Source organism: Zonotrichia albicollis, chromosome 3 (genome assembly GCF_047830755.1).
Source record: "Zonotrichia albicollis isolate bZonAlb1 chromosome 3, bZonAlb1.hap1, whole genome shotgun sequence".
Lineage (NCBI taxonomy): Eukaryota > Metazoa > Chordata > Aves > Passeriformes > Passerellidae > Zonotrichia > Zonotrichia albicollis.
In genome coordinates this window covers 55802220-55819793 of record NC_133821.1, presented here as the reverse complement: position 1 = coordinate 55819793, position 17574 = coordinate 55802220, and the positions used below count along the sequence as shown (strand labels likewise).

The following is a 17574-nucleotide window of genomic DNA, read 5'->3' as shown; positions in this document are numbered from 1 at the left end:
CACTCACAGTGCTGAGGCAAATCACTGTCTTAAAGGGTTTGTGGCTCTGGATCTCTTCACATTTTGCTGAAATCTGCTCACCAGTATTGGCCCTAAGAGGGTTGATACCTATGCAGTTGGGATTACACACATTTAGATCAAGTGATTTAGTATTTTATAACAAATATAATTTCTTTAGTGTGACTAGAATAAGGGGATCCTGGCCTTGCTATCTTTGCAGTTGGAAATTGAAAAGGAGACATCTAAAACTGTAGACTCTGAAAGGTGTATGTAGATTTTGAATTGTGTGGTTTGAGCACCCTTTCCCTTTCTTTTTTCATTTTTTTTTTTTTTGTTATTGTTGTGCTTGGAGAAATTACATCAGCTGGAGACCAGAAACAATTTTTGCAGATCAGCTCAGATTGCTTATTGAGAGTCTTTTTGGCAGAACAGGAGAGAGTTTTGAGTTTTTCACTCAGCAGTCTCAGTTCATTAATGTGGCCTTAAGGCCACACTGTTCCCTCTTTATATGCCTATATACAATACTCAAGCAAACACAATGGGATGGTACATTGGAAAGCTTTTAGACTCTTGCATCACTTAGCACAGTCTTTGTCGCTGCCTGCACTGTTTACTCATCCTCCTGCACCACTGACAGCAAAAGCCTGCAGGAATCCTTTTTCTTTCCTTCCTTTCCTATATGCTTTTTTTTTCTCCAGCAGCACTGCAGACACAGCAGCAGAACCAATTCAAAGAAAAGCAAACCAAAGCGACTTTGGAATTCCAAGCCTCTGCAGGACCAGCAGCTTGTGTGAAGCTGAAAAGGAGCCAGAGCATACCAGCAAGGAAGCTGTGATTTCATCCAGCAGTCTGACAGAAAATCCAAGGTTCCACTGCAGCAGTTTGTGCAGATGCAGCAACCTCCCTCTGGCTGGGTCCATGTCCAATGCTAACAGAGGAGCACCCAGGAGGTGGATGCCCATGTAATTCTGTGTTGCTCTCCCTTTGCATTTTAGTAGCAAGTCTCTGAGGAAACCAGGTATGCTCTCCAGGTTTTTAAACGGCTTTTATTCCTTATGGGGATGTCTAATTTCTAAGGGAAAGGGAAGCTGCAAGGAAATGGAGAGGATGGTTGAGAGGAAGAAAGCTCCCCAAGGAGGGTTATTCTTCTTGCTATGGAGTGGTGGTAGTGGTGTGTGAGGGTGGGCAGGAAAATCAACCAGAGTGGAGGTGGCTGGGGCATTTGCTTGGGGTGCAGCTTAGCAGGGAAGTCTCTGGTGAGGACTCAGGGAGGATTAGCACCTGCGTCACACATGTTTTGGTGTTTGCCCAGGAACTGATATTTGTGGTTTGGCATCTGTGCATCAGCTTGTATGCTAGGTCAGCAGGTAGGGGAGAAACACTGATCAAGTAGGGCACAAAGTTTAGGATGGTGTGTGCTGGGTCAGGAAAACACTAAAGAAAACACTGTATCAAACCCATTTGCACCTGTGTGACTCTGGAATGACTCTGCTGACAGCAGTAGAGTAATACCAACAAAACTGTGAACAGGATTTTGCCTTATAGTGTGAAAACGGGAAGATTTGGCAGAGGGCCTGGATGGGTGCTGGGAGGTAGTCTCTGAATGTATGTGTCTCTGAAAAAGTCTGTGCCGATTGCTGGAGAGGTGTCTGAAGCCCTCCAAGCATGCGTCACCCTTCCCTTCACAGGAAACAAAGAGGCTGCTGCACTTCAGACAGCCTACCCTCTGAATTATTCAATGCAACTAAATAACTACAGAGCTCCACTGAGTTGCATAAAACTGCAGAACTGGCTCACCCCCTTGACTTGAATCAATAGCACTGTCTCTTTCTGATCAGTACATTATAGTAGTACATCTGTGGCTTGAGGCAATGCTTAACACACTTGGAGGGAGAGCTGAAAACTTAGTAAGAGGAGTGTGGAGGTGAACTGACAGAACACTGTAAGAGAGGGTCTTGCTGAGAAAGTCTCCTGCTCCTTGTGAGAGAGTGACAGTGTCTGAAATAGAGCATGTTTTGTGCCCTGTTGTGTCTTCAGAGCTAGTGCCTGCACAAAAATGCTAATTTGGAGACAGAGAAGCAGAAAAGCACAATGGCTGAGTGTTGTTACAGAGACTACTTCATGTGCTGGGTTTATTCCAAAACAGGCAATGCAAACCCTGCATACCATCCATGCTGGCTCTCTTGCACCCTTTCGCTTGCCAGGATCATCATTCTTCTTGTCAGATTCCCCCACTGTGCCAGAGCTGAAGCTGTGTCATGGTTTTAAGTCCAGCTGGAGATGAAACACCACACAGCCTCTCTCTTAACACCCAAAGGAATGGGGAGGATGCAAGTAAAACTTTTCTCTTGAGTTAAGAACATTTTAATAATAATAATAATAATAATAATAATAATAATAATGGAAAAAACCAAAGAAATGGACAATGTAATTGCTCACCATCTGCTGACCAATGCCAGACACCCCTTCCCGAACCCAGGTCAGCTGTCCTTCCAGGTAACTCCCTCAGTTTGTATACTGCACATGACATTCTATGGTGTGGATCACCTGTCCCAGCTGTGCTCCCTCCCAGTTTCTTTTGCTTACCTCTTCACTGGCAGAGCAAGGCAGAAGGGAAGAAAAAAGTCCTTGACTAGGGATAAACCACTCAGAAAAAACCAAAACATCAGTGTGTTATCAACACCATTGTCATTACAAATCCAAAACACAGCACCGTAATAGAGGCTCAGTGCTTTTCTACTGAGAAGAAATTAACTCTACCTTAACCGAAACCAAGACAATATTCACCCCTTTTTCCATACCATTATATCACGCAAAGTTTCACACTGCCCAATTCCCATCACCTTCCCTATTCATCTGTTTTGATAGGTATACATACAAACATCATTATCTTAGTCTATGAAATGCCTCTGACAAATGTTCATAAAATGTACACACACACAAAAAAAAATTATGGAATTCTTCTACTCCTTGACTTTGGCCTTCATCTTTGATAACAGTTCTTCAAGTAGGAAACATGGTGTGAGGTGTTGGATTGTTGCACGGTGCAAATTTGAGTCAGTTCTCATTCCAGCCTGCTGCACTTGCTCTGTTTTATCTAAGTCCATTCTTCGTTGGTGTGAATGTGACAATCAGAGGGAAGTCAGGCTCATAACCCTAGAATGCTTGTGGCTGAGATTGATGCCATGAGATGCTCAGTGAGGTAATGCACACACAGCCACCATATATATAATATAACCACTGCATAGTTACAACACAGTGTAATTGTTTATTTTCATCCAAAGTCAAATCCATTTGAGGCACACTAGGCTTCTGCATCCTGCCACATCACTGACCAAGTGCATCCAGGATTTTTGGCGAAAGCAGTCCCAAAGTTCTGCCTTTGCCTGAGGCAGGACTACTCCAGGTTTTCCCCAGCATGTCTTTAACATGTATTACAAGAACTTTATCCACTTCTACAGTATATAAAATGTTTTGATTGGGCAAGGCCATCCCGACTGGCCCTCTGGTGCTGACTAACAAGGTGGCTTTTGCTGAGTGTGTACCCCAAAGTTTGAAAGTCCCATTGCTGTCAGTGTAGTCTTTAACAGACCATTACATCATTGAATCTTTCCAGAGACTGGTGCATGACAGGGAATGTGATACAACCACTTAATGTCATGTTCTTTGGCCCAAGTGTCTGTAAGGTTGTCTAGGAAATGAGTTCCATTGTCTGATTCAGCCCTCTCTGGAGTACCATGTTGCCATAAGACTTGCTTTCCAAGGCCTAGGATAGCATTCCAGTGGTGGCATGGGACACAGCTGTGTTTGCAGCTCTCCTGTGGTTGCTGCCACCATCATAAGCACATGGCACTTGCCATCATGGGATTGGGCGAGTGTGATACAGACAATCTGCCAGGCCTCCCCATACTTACATTTCAGCCATCATCCACTACACCTAAGAGACTTTACCCACTTGGGCTGCTTGATTGCAGCAGTGTTTGGCATTCATGGATAATGTGAATCTGGCATATGTACCAACAGGGAACCAAACATCTCCAAATATCTGGTGCTGCTGGGCAGGGGGGAACAGTCTGTCCCCCTTAAAGCAGCTCTAGGGAAACGTCTTGTTTGCAGTGCTGACATGGCCCCCTCAAACAATGTGACTGCTGGGGAACAGGCACTGAACCAGCCCCTCACCTCCCCTGACACCACACCTGCACCTCCTCCATGGGGAACAGGCAGCCATGAGCCATCCCAGCACCAGAGGAGTACTTGAAAGCACTCTTGTGATTGCTCTGTGTCTGCTTTACCGGCACCCTGTAGGCTGCTTAGCATTCTGTGCATGGAGGTGGGTTATGTCTTCTGAAGATGGACATACCCAATGCTCAGGAAAAAAGTGTTTGCAAATATTGAACATTTATCTTTGCTGAATTACCTTTTCTTTCCCAACAAAGGAAAGTCACTAAGAAATTATTTGCTGAACTGGAAACAGAACTATTAGATTGACAATCAGAAATCACAGAGAAAAATGCAGTATCAGCCTTATACAGAAATATTTTAAACAGCTTTGCTTGTTTTTATGTAGCATTAATACGTCAGTAAGTCAGAGTCAGTTTGCCAAAAAATTGTAATGTTTGCCTCATAATTTATTCATAGTCTTGTGATTAATAGGTTTATGTGGTTGACCTGCATTATGTAGTTTTCTTTTAAAAAATCAACAAAAACTAATCAATATAGTGACTATTTTTGTGAAAGACAAAGTGGCTGCTGAGTCTTTCTAATGTCACACTGACTACACTGAAACTCATTGTATTTAAAGAGGCCAAGCCTTAAAAAAAGTTGCAGAAATATTTAACAAATTGGTAGAAAAATATTATATATAATGTAATTAGCAGGTAAATAAATACAAGTGATATTATGAAGAAAAATTGATATAACTTTTATAGGAAAAAAATCTCACAGCTCGATGGAGATTTTTGGGCAGAGAAAGGAGATGGAAGTCCCTAGTGAAGTCTCAGAAATCTTCCCCTGGAATTGTTTTGTTGACATAGAAGTTATCTGGAAAAGAAAGCATAGTCTGAGGTGAGAGATGGCAAATTCCTCTAGGCAGCAAAAATGAAAGTCAGACAGAAAAAAAAGGGATTTCATGCTATGAGTTATTGGGTTAAAATGGTAGGAAAAAAATCAATGTTAACAAAAGAATCCTAACATTGTGTCCAGAGAGAGAAGTGCTAAAGAGAGAAGTCTGTTGCTCGGGCAGAAGAGATCCCTGAGTTATGACAAACAGTTTTATAAAGGGCAAGAAAGCTGAATAAATGGTACACAGTGAAAGATTAAATAGCCAGGGACTCTTCAGTGTGGAAAAAAAAGCAGCAGACGAGAGATTTAGGAGTCTCAAAAATATGAGCAACGTAGAGAGAAGAACCACAGAGCCATCATTCCCTCCTTCACAAAGCAGAAGAACTAGACAAAACAAAGAGAAATGGGTGGATAAAAAGTCCCAAACAAATGAAAGAGGTGCTTTTTCACCAGACACGTAATTCAGCTTTAGGATACTGCAGGACTTGGTGGGTGCCAGAAGCTTTTGAGGTGTCACACAGCTACTGGGCAAACCAATGGAACAAAAATGAACCAAAGTCTGTAAACCATGAAGACACTCCATCTGTCCCAGGATGCTCTTGAACTGCAGACTGCTGCAGACTGGAACAGGTACTGTCACTGTATACATGTCCTGTTTGTGCAGCCTTCTGCAGGCAGCTGATGCTGGGCTGAACAGGTCTGCTGTGACCCAGGCTGGCTCTTGTGAAGGTGAGACTGGAATCCATCAGCAAACTGAAACAGTGAAAAAGACATTGGAGGTATTTACATTGAAACAAAACCAGAAACTGTCGCCGTGTGTCAAACCAAACAGCAATGAAGAAAGTTTAGCTGTCACTAGAATAGTGAGCAGTATCAGATTGTTCCAACTGTGTCCAGGCAAAATAAATAGGGTTTTCTTTTTGGCAAGTAGGAAAAGGAGAGATACACTGGAAGTGTGAGAAACAGGGTGAAAGAATTCTACATGAAAGCTTGTCTAAGCTTTATCCAAACAAATATATACTCCTATCACCCCTACCATAGAGTTGATGGGGTTTGGACCTGCAGTTCCCAGAACTACCATTCTGATGATTTGCTCCTTTAAAAAACAGATTTTTATCTTAACAAATTCTTAGGGATAACCTCTATTAGGATATGAATGGATAAGCAAATTATGACAGAAATAGACATCTGGGAACAAGATCACCTTCAGGGGCCTCTGCATGCTTTTGTGAATTTCCTATTTTTGTATTGTTTGCTCTTTATAAAATATCTACCCATTCTAAACTCCGAAGTACAATTTTAATTTTTCAAGAAGAGCTGTGCAAAAACTCAGAAATTGTGCATAATAGGTGAAAATTAAAATCTGCTAGAACTTTTCCACTACTAAAAAGAGGTTTTTAAAATATAATACTACTTTCTATGAATTACACAATTTCATTGATTGGGAAAATATAATGTAAAGCATGTGTGTTATTGAGAACTGCAGATATGCTTTTTTCAGTGGATTAAGAAGACAGTATTTTCCCATGGGTTGTAGATCCAGCTAAAGACAGTGGTAAGCCTAACAAGGACATGTGAAAACTGCAGTCTGACATGTTTTTAATGAGATTTCATCTCAGTTTCACCTCTTGAACTGACTCACTTCAAGAACACATCCTTTGCCTGACTGTTTACTGCAGAACAGATGTGAGGTTTTAGACACATGACAATGTGTAACTGTAAGAGACGATGATCTGGTGTAATTCATGCATTTACAAGCCATGAGTAGGTGCAAATTGAGACTCAAAGTCCTGTCTATGTTTTTAAACCATTTGCATTTCTTATTAGGCTTCTTTCCTTTGTAGTGGGAATTATTCTAGCTTCAATCATTTCTGCATAAATCAAGTTTTCTTACATCATCCAAACTCACTTCACTAAAGGCAATCTAATTCTAGTTCAACATACATTGTAGCCAGTGATTTACCTCAGCTGTTTCTTGAATAAACTTTAAACTGGATTAATTCCTTCTAAATGGAAAAGCCAAGGCTGGTCAAAGTAGACTTACTGATTAAAAACTGATAATGCAAATAATTTTTTATTCTTTCATCTAGATTAGATATTGAACAAGTTTAGGGATCATACAATGTATTTCCACCAGGCTATCTGGCTACCTCCCGTTCTGTTTACGAAATAGGCCCTAGAACCATGAGTAAAAACATCCTGGTGTCAGAATGTGCTGACCAGGAATAACTGCAATGAAAAATCAAGCATGACTGGAAATCAAGTCCTGCTTGCAGTAGGCAAACCTAAACAAGGATTATAAACAACTACGGAAGACTTTTCACAACTCCTGTGCTTTAAGCCACTTTTGGAAGCATTTGATTTCACCTTTGCTTTCTACCTACTAGATAATGTTTTTCTTTTGTCTCTGGTCTTTCTATACCACTGTAGCCAAACATGAAGAATGCAAACATGAAGAGTGTTCAGCCTGTATTCCTTTGTCCTTGAATTCATTCAACAGCTTACCCCTCCAACACTGATCTGGAAGTGAGTAGATATTCACAGACTGTTTCTCCCCATGGTATAGATAGACCCACATATGGACTAGTATGTTTTTTAATGTTTTTTTAAAACCATTTCTTGATTCCCTAAGTGCAAAACTGGTTTTGTACTTTGTTCACTCTTGTGATTTTTTAAAAGTAGTATAGGAATAAAAGAGTGATGTGCTTCCTTGGGAAAACAGACTCTTATTCATTCCCTGCTGCAAGGCTGCTCATCTCAGCTGACAAAAGATGCCCTTTCCACAAAGCACTCCGATTTAAGATCCTGGACTTAACACAGATCACACATTATATTAATTACTCCATAGTTTTAAGTATTATTTTTATTATATCATTACAACACTGGTACATTTTCCAAGACAGGTAAATACTCATTGGAAAGGAGAGAAAATGAGATTGTAAAAGTGGCTAACAAAATCTAGGCCTTACATTACATTATTTTCGCAAGGGTTTCAGCTTTATGATGAGAATAGATGGACCTTTATTGAAAAATGTCTAGTGGGTACTTAAGAAATTCCAGGAATGAACTGTGGCTCACTGAACACTAAAAGTTTGGAACCATTGACATCAATCCACTCTCTGTGAACATTAGTGCAACACAATGAAGAATTTGAGTACCAGTGTGATCTGTGCAGGTCTCAATGCTGTGGACTTGTTCTACTGCTCAGGAGAACTGTAGGGAAATACCATTTGTATTCTTGCTATTTGCTTGTTTTCCATCTTACTATTGTCTCCATTTATGCAGAAGAGAAAGAATTATAGTATAAACCCATGAAGAATGAGGCTGAAGTGAGATTCAGACACCGTTTGTAGGATAGAGTCATCAGTAAAACCAGTGACACTAAGAAGAACCAGGCTTGACTTGAAGTTATTCTAGTATGAACTGGTGTCATTCTACTCACTTCCATGGAGGTGCTACAAGTTTATATTGATGTAAATGAATTCAGAATGCTTGGTACTTTACTGAAAAACTCTGATTTGAAATTGAAGAGAAAGCCTAGTGTTGTATCTGTGTAGAATCTTTAATTATTGTAATTATAAAAAAATCTGCATGGCTGAAAGGTTGTCCTTTGAAGCATTCAAGTGAGAAAAACATGATCATTCTGATAAAATCTGTAATTGCCCCTACTTCTCTTTCTCAACAATATCTTTAGTCCAAACAGTTTATAATCTTTTTTTAACACACATGATAACTGTTCAGTGCAGTTCTACTCAGGCTATGGCATACTTCCCTTCTAAAGATTTTAGTAAATACCTTGTGAAGATTCACTCAGATGTTTGTATGTGATGGTCAATTCTCTCCTGAAAACTCTTATTTTCAGTAAAATTTATGTCACCAATCTGAAATGTTCATATTATTTGCTCTATAAAATCAAATAGTCCAAGGGTGAGTTGATGTGCTGTTGGCCATTGGCTTCATTTTCCTTGCTGCTGTGAGAGTTTTGCTGTGCAATCACACCAGGCAATGTACAGCCTGCTTAGCTTCACTGGTCTCCTTGAGAAACCGTAGATAATGTGCAAATTTCAAGCACTGCGTTTGTCCTGTCCTAGATCTGCTTCTGTGGAAAATTGGGCAGCAGCAGAGGGAACAGCAAAAAGCCTTGGAGGTACTGGCATGCAGTTTTGTGGGAGAGGTCAACAGAAACCTCTGTCTTCAGGATGCTGCCCACAGTGAGAAGGGACACACACATGCATTCATCATCTGGCAACTGTAAGATCTGAGGGAAAGATAAAGCAGTGGTATCTCTACTTCTCAGTAAACAGGAAGTCCTGGTTATGAGGTAGAAGACACTTCTCTTTCTTCTCAGCTGCAGGAAGTAGAGAGGATTTGTGTGAGCATTATTAGGGCGAGGACTTCCTGAGCCTGGATTTGGGAATCTTGGCTCATTTTCCTCTCCAGTAGCTGCAGTGCCAGATGGGATGGTTTGGATTGAATCCTACTAAATTCTCCAGCAGTTTAAAATAAACTGGCTTAAAAGTAGGATTTAGTCTGCCTGAATTAGCAACTCCAGGACATCGATTGAACCACCTTTCCTTTAAATTCTCTGTGGTCACAGAAGAGGCTTGGGTGCCTTTGAAAGCCACTTATCTCTCTGAGCTTCTCAAGGGTGGGTACCTAAGCAGGGATATGGGGTGTCACTGGGGCTCCCACACCTGCAGCTGTGTGACTGCTGTGTAACCTTGCTTAGCAGCAAAGCAGTGCCAGGCTCCTCTCCCTTCCTGCTGTCCTATTGGAATACCAGTGGTGCTTGCCTAGGTCTGCTTTTCTTGAGGGATTTAAGCAATTTTTGAGTGCAGAAGTGTTGCCTAGGTGCTTAATACCCAGAGAAAGGCACAGTTTTGGGGTCTGCACAGCTGGTCCTTGCAGGGAAGTTGCTGTCTTGGCTTGGAATAGAGATCTGTTTAGCCAGTACCCATCTGACAGAGATTGCTTGCTCCCTGTCAATGAGGTGAGCACAAACATGGACAACAGCCAAAAGCAGGTGCCAAGGGAAAAAAAGATGAAAGGCGGCCATAAGTAGATGCCATGGGAAAAAGTACGAGAAGCTGGGTGTACAGGCAGATTGAAGTTTATATTTGCAACACTTAACTGCTGTTACCTCGTGTATATCTAAACTTAGTTTGGCAGGTGGGTCCTGGGATCCTGCTGTTAGAAGCATTCCCAAGATCTGTCTCTGTCCATCCGTGTAATCCTTGCAGGCAGCTTGGCTTAAGTTTTACAAGGCCAATATGACACCAAGGTAGCCAGCAGGCCCTGGGATGATAAGCAAAATGCAATTACACAGTCCTCACCAGAAAAGGCAGCAAAGGTCAGGGAGTAGGGGGCCAATGCACCAGGGAGAGGCATAAGGATGGTGAGAAGGAAACACTTGCTCACCCTGTGTATGTACAATTTTTTGTGATTTCAAGAACCAAGATTTCAATTCATGCCTTTGCAAACTTAGGCATGCATGAATATATGAAGCATATTCTTATTAACATTGCCTGTACTGTATTGCTCTCACTTTCATAAAATTACTGGAGTGCCGTGGCCGTGCAAGGTGAATTCCTGAAGCAGGCGAGAACAGTGACATTCAGTCAAGACTCACTATTTATTTATTTGCCTACGCGAACCTGTTCTGTCAGATCGAACAGCATTCAGGACAACCTTTTTTCTTCTGGGCATTCCAGCCAAGTGCCAAAGCCCAGCTCCCCAGCCGTGAACCAGCTCCGAGGATTTACTCCGAACTAACACCGGAACAGAGCGCCAGCCCTCCGGAGCCCGCGGTGAGCCAGCGCAGCGCTGCAGTGACAGCGGCTGGCAGCAGCGCTGGACGCCAGCGGGCGGATGGCCCCGGATACGTGACACGCATGTTAAGGACGATTTTAATGTTGACGTTAAAGCCGGGCAGGGTGGTGGCGGCGGCGGCGGTGGAGTGAACCGGGTTAGGGGGGACCTCCTGCCCGTTTGGCTCCCCAGCAGGAGCTGCAGGCCGTGTGGCACTGCCCGTGCGGCACTGCGGGCGCTGTCAGGGCTGGGCCACAGGAGCAGGCGGAGCCGGCACTCCCGGGCTCGCCGCGGCACTTCCAGGGGCGCCCTTGTCCCGGCGGCCCGGCCGGCCCGGCGGAGGCGCGGCGGCGGGCGCGGGGCGGGGCGGGCGCTGTGTTGCCGGGGAGACGGGGGCGGGCGGCGCGGCGGGGCCGGGCAGGAACCTCCCGCCATGGGCTGCCGGGACGCTGTCAGCGGGATAAGAGCGGAGCGGGCGGCCGGTCGCGTCGGCTCTGGCGGGGAGAGGAGCGGGTAAGGGCGGGACGGGCACCGCCTTCGCGGGGGGCTCGCCTGGCGGCACGGGGCCGTGGCAGGGCGCTCAGCACAGGCCCTGCCCGCGGGTTTCGACGGGCCGAGGCCGGCAGCCGCGGCGCCGGGGCGGGCTGTCAGTGGCGCTGCCGCCGTCGTCGCCTGGAGATGCCGCTGGCGGCTCGGGCAGCCCGGCGCGGCGGCAGGAGCAGGCGGAAGGAGCCGCCGGAGGAGGCGCGGGCGGGGCCCGGCCCGTCCCGGGGCTCCCGGGCAGCGGCGGCAGGAGGGGCGTCACGGGCTCGGGGCCCGAGTGTTCCCGCGGCGGGCGGCGGGCGCTTGGCGGCCCTGAGCGGTCCCTGCTGACGTGAGGCCTCGGCCTTTGCCGAAAGGCGACGTTTAATAGCCCGTGTGCGTGTCCAGGCGGTGCGTGCGGGTCTCCTCCGCCCCCTCCCGGGTTACCGGGATGCTGTGCGGTGACCGAGCACTGGAACAGATTGCCCGGAGAGGTTGTGCACCTCCCTGGAGGTGTTCAAGAACCGTCTGGACGCAGCCCTGTGCCACGTGCTCTAGGGTGACCCTGCCCGAGCAGGGAGCTTGGAGCAGATGCCCCGCTGCGGTCCCTTCCAGCCCGGCCCGGTCCGTGTGCGCTGCCTGCGCTGTGCCAGCCGCTGGCGCAAGGCGCGGACACAAAGGCTGCGCTGGCAGCGAGGCGTTTGTTGCAGATAAGAATTGAAGAAAAGCAAGTGAGGGCTGTGCACGGAAACGCGATAGCGCTGGCGGACGTGGAATACACAGGAGTCGTAGCGTTTCAGCACCTGAACTGCCCATTTTCAAAAACATGCATCAAAATGGGTGGACAGAGGCGCGATGGAAACTCTTCTACCTGTTGTCTGTCTGTGAGGAGAATATTCAAAGATGCTTCTCTGAGAGAAAAGCAAAAATCTAGGAATTAGATATTGCTTGATATCCCCAGAGGAACTAAAGAGCTGCGTTTTACTGACATCTGCAGTGAAGGGAGAAGGGAAAAGCAAGTGCATCACTGGAAGTGAAAATAAAACTTATTATATAAGAGAAAGCAGAGCAATTGAAGAAATTCAGACAGAAGATCAGATGACTGAATGTCATGTCCTAGGAATTTCAAAAGCGTCTAATGTGGTTATAAGTGGGACTGGCTAAAGAAGAAAATCTTGATGGCAGACTTTTTTCTTCTTTTTTTTTTTCCCCTTCTTGCTTATAGTGCCATGTGAATCAGTTAGACTTCATTATAAGGGTCTGCAGGGAACTCGGAGCTAGTGACACAAGCTTGTGTACTGTTGCTGATGAGGTGGTGGGATAATTATCTGTTTTAGTCATATATATCATAATCTTGTGCCCAGTAGCAGAAAAGAGGTGTCTGGAACATTTAACCTATCCTGAAGGAAGGATCAGATTTTGCTTGCTTGGACAAGAGACCATGCCTGCATAGAGCTTTTATCATAATGGAGCTACAGTGTGATAAAGACTTGGGAAAATATTCTTGAATCTCCTTTTTGCCTGTATTGTAGGCTTCCAGACCAGCAGTGCAAAGGAGAAAGCATCCTCTCAGGTGCTTTAGGAAATTTGTGCTTTACTGGCTCTGAAAGTTTCTGGTGGATGTTTTGAGTAGAGTGAATGAAAAATAGTATTGTTTCATGTATTATCATAGGTGAGGAAAAAAAAAACCATCTTTTTCCTAGGGGGTTTTAATTTAATTTTTCCTAGTTGTTGTCCTTTGGACAGGGACTCTTGCAAGCTAAAAGCATATAGTTTTCAATGCTTTACTTCTAAAATCAAAGGCGGTTGCCAAAGGAAGTCAGTTGTCACTTGGTTTATAAGATTGTATACAGATTTCTTAAGAGGAGCTTTTTTGATGTTGCTCACTTCCTGCCTTCCCTTTCTCCTTGCCCTGTGAATTTTTTTAACCATACTCAAAGACAGCCTTTGGTCAAAAATGTTTGATTGTAAGAAGTTCTTCTGTAAGGTTAATAACCATTTAATTACGATTCTCTTTTGATGCTTCTTTTGCTTCCTCCTTTCTCATAGTCCCTGCTAGGTTTTTCATGTGTCACCACATCAGTTGTTAATGCAGTTTAAGATAGTAGGGAAAGAGTCTGTGAGTACTTTGAACAATAGTATGGGATGTGTTGGAAAGTTAGACACTGGATATGTAAACACTGAAAAAGTGAAACTCCATTCTTAACAGTTACTGAAAGTAAGTTGCTGTTTTCATATAGTTTTCTTTGCAGTCAAGCTCAAAGAGCATAAGCAAATACTGTGATTCTGTCCACAAGCACCCCAGGAAGCTCAGCTCTGTATTTCTCCGGTCAGTGATTTCTGAAATAGACCATGGTGCTTCCTTATTAGCATGAAATTGTACACCCTTACAGCTGGACATTTAATATTTTCTTCGTATTGGCAGAATTTTGACATTGCCATGATGATCTCTTTTCAAATAATGTAATATTGCCCATGGAGGAAGTCTGAAGCAAAACTACTTTGATACTTGTCTTTTAAGGGCAGAAAAGAGCAGAGGGAATATAGGGTGAAATGATTACTTTGTAAGAGGATTCTGCTGCATCCAGAAGTGCTGTCCAGAACATACCCGCTTGTCTTCTGTGGGTGAATTTCATTTCTTTTCAGTGCAGCTGTCATTGACAAGACCACACTAATACTTGTTTTATTCCTTTGTGAGGAGTTGTCAGGCTCTGTTGGCCTCCTTAGCTAAGAACTGTAGTAGCTATTGCATGAGATGTCACTACTCCATCTCTTTTGCTATGTTTGTTGGAAAATTGGATTATATTGTTAGAAAATAATTGTAGTGTGCAGTGGAGGGGGGCCTTTATGCATATATGCCTGGTTACTTTGGGTTTTGCTTTCTTTTCCAGTTCAGAGATGGTTGTGAGATTATCAGGTACTTTGCAAATTATTGCTTGCTGAAGGTTCATGGGCCTTTAGATAGTATTAGCTGGTGTCATTGCAGCTGTTGGTTCCTGTGGCAGCTCTGATCTGAGGATGGTACACCTGGGACAAGATCAGGTAGAAGAGACTTGAGGTTCCTTCTGTTGTGCGATTTGGACTGGTTTGTCTGAGCTTGCTAAGCTGATTGAGCAGCTTGTTACTGCTGAAGGAGAAATCTCCCTCCTGCAGCCTTCCCTTCACTGACAGTGGCAACTGCCTGATCACTCAGTATGGCAATTCCACAGCCACAAATCCAGCTGCAAAAGCCAGTGTTCTGCAGAGCTGTCGGGGTGGGCCACGTCAAGAGGAAACTGGATGAGTGCAGTGCTGGAGATAAAAGGAAGAGAGGAGTTGGTGGGGAAGAACAGAAGCACCTTTTTGCCAGTCATATGTCATCAGGTGGGCTGAGCTGTCTTGTATAACTCTACCCTAGCTGCATTTTGGGAGATGGGGGCTTTCACTGAGGTTCAACAGTGTTTTGATTCAGCTGTCATGGTCTGGTGAGAAGAACTAATAAAGCAATGTGGTATGCCAGATTGGGTTTTCTTTTCCTCTGTTTACATGCAGATCTTGCATTTGATTATTTCTCTCAGGGACTTGGAAATTAGTGCAAGGTGAAGCCTTGCTTCCAGATGGAGCATTCTGTACAGAAGTGATACTGGAATGTGTGATGGGAAAGGAAAAGGCTATGTGTAGTCTTGAGTTTTTCCTTGCTGTAAGCCGTTAGCTCTTTGATGCGTGTTTGTAGCCTAGGGTCTGATTAAAATCTCGTTTTCTAGGAAGTCAGGTTTTTTGTACCAATTATTTAAGTAGAAGTGTGAATCTTCTCAGTGTGGTTTTTTGGTAACTATGTTGTGTGAAGATACAGATTAAATCTGATGCTGAGTAAGAGAGCAAGATGGAAAAAATGCTGTGAAATTACTTAGGTTATATATGTTGAAGAAGGGATAGGTGTGTAAACCTGTCATCCATGTGATGGTGAAGTCCTGGATTAGTACTGTATCTTGGTGCATGTACCTGCTGGAACTTCTATTGTATCTTTGTTTTGGATATTTCTCTAAAGTTCCCCTAGCTTTGTTTTTTTAGTCACTGCTGCACATTTAATCTTCCTTCATATTCTGTACCTCATGGATTTTGTGATTTTGGGGTGTTAGAAAGGAGCCAGGGCATCTATTCTTCTGCTTCTCTGTCTTCTTAGTCAGCTCCTCACCCATAAATAAGTCCCTACTGCCTGCTCTTGCTGTGGGGTGAGGTTTTGCACTGACCATGCTGTGAGAAGCACTGAAAGGGTTTTCTTCTGCACTTCTCAGCTTGTGTAGCGTCCTGCAGGCACCTGGGGCTTGCCCTGTGACACTTGTGTTTGTATGGGGTTGTTGAGCCATGTGGTGCAGAGGCACTGTGGAAATTACTCTCGCTTACATTATGGAAGGGCTTTTCTGCATTTCCTGGATAATTTAAAAGGTGGGAAGTGGAAGGCAGGTCATGAATAGTGGTTTATGAAAAATGGTGGAAGACTCATGCCTGTTAGACTGTGTCTGTCAGATGCCTGCTCAACCACTCTGACAATCTCAGCTAATTCTCATGTTTATGATATGAATGCTTTGCTCTCTTTTCCTGCACCTGAAAGTTGAGCTCCTTGGCTTCAGTTAGAAGTTACCACCATGCTCCATGGAGAAGTACAGGAGCATGAAGTACTAACCTCGAGGTGGGAGGAGGGAGTTTCTGATTTTTTCAGCTTTTGACAGTGGAGAAAAACCTTTCTGTTCTCCCAAGAGAAAACTGAGAAAATTAAATACTAGGAGGAATTACTGTCAAGTAGTGCCAAATGCAAGGGTTTGTTGGAAATATTAAACCTGATGTTAACTCTGCAGTTTTATTTCAGCAAACACTTGACATCATCTATTCCTCTGTAGTATTGTGGAAGCATTTACCAAAGATTGATGTTCTTTGGGGGAATAAATGACAAAAAGTATGTAACTAGATGTGTTAACTTCAAAGCTACTGATTTGATAGACCTTAGTGTATGAACTGAAAGATGGGGAATGAGTAATGGAAACAGCAATCTGAAGAGATGAATAGCTCCCAATGCCTTAATTCTGGAAAAATGTGAATTAGTAAGGAAAATATTTAAGATTTAGAGCAAGAAATGTTCTGGATAGTTTATAATTCTGCTGCAGCACCTGATAAAAATCCAGCACTATAGTAATTGTTACAAGATTTCGAAAGTTGACCTCTGTCCAGTTTTGATTCACCAGTTTAAACAGACACTGAAATAGTCTTAAAATTAACCAAAGAAGTGCTAGTCCTTCTGTTGGAAGGTGAGAGAGTTTAACAATCCTAGTTTCCAAGAACTGAAATCAAACGTTCTTATGGTTTGCTGTAGGGAAAACAAAGCAAAATCCCTCCAGTGTGAAACTGTGCTACGTGATTATTACCACTTTTCTTTGTATTACTTGCATCTTTCAATGATACGGCGAGATTTGAGCCAGTGAGGAATGTGTAGTTTCATTTTTTATTTGCATGTTTCAGTTAAAGAAAGATCAAAGGAAAGCAGAAGTTTTCTGAATTCATGTGTCTGAATATCTAGAGGAGATGCTGGGGGGAATGTGTGGGTGTATTTTCCACTCCAGAAGGTACTCCTAATTACTCCAGAACTATTTTTAGAAGCCTAAATTACATCAGTTACAAAGCCAATTTGATTATTGGAGTCCCGCTAAGTCCTTAGCATTTGCAACAAAAATTATCATGTGATATTTGCTTGCTGAAAATACTACTTGGCTACATATGCACCTTCATCTGGCATACTTCGTGCATCTCAGTAGTGTAAAATCTTTCTTTGGTGTATTCATGAGTGACACACATTTATAACTGGGGACTTCCTAGTTTGGCACTATTTTTTTCTTTGCATTCTGGATGGATTAAAGGTTTACTCTGGTGATTCAGCATTTTGTTAAATGTTTGCCGATCTAGTAATAGGTATACTGGGAAACATCGTATTTTCGGTCATTATTATATGTAGTAAAGTATAATTATTAATTATAATTTTTCTGTTAGAGTCTGTACTCCTTGACTAATTTGGAGTACTGTTTAAGCTTCAAAAATCAGTTAAAAATCCTAGTTGTTTCTTATTTGTATTCCATTGGAGAGAAGCTATGTAAAGTGAGATGATGTGAGTCATTTTGCCTGTAGTTATCTGGAATGTTGACTGCGTCGTCTGAG

The 17574-nt window shown here is 43.3% G+C and overlaps 1 protein-coding gene across 4 annotated transcripts in view; it reads left to right on the top strand.

The window, feature by feature from the left end:
- Positions 1 to 713: 713 nt before the first annotated feature.
- Positions 714 to 17574, top strand: part of LYST (lysosomal trafficking regulator) — an 88617-nt gene continuing 71756 nt past the window's right edge. For 2 of the 4 annotated variants that reach the window (XM_074537502.1, XM_014267439.3), the window contains exon 1: positions 11234 to 11382. The gene's annotated coding sequence lies outside the window, so the exon portion shown is untranslated. Of the gene's footprint in view, positions 1019 to 11233; positions 11383 to 11420; positions 12965 to 17574 lie in introns of those variants that run through there. The other 2 variants (XM_026793826.2, XM_074537501.1) reach the window with 2 other exon arrangements.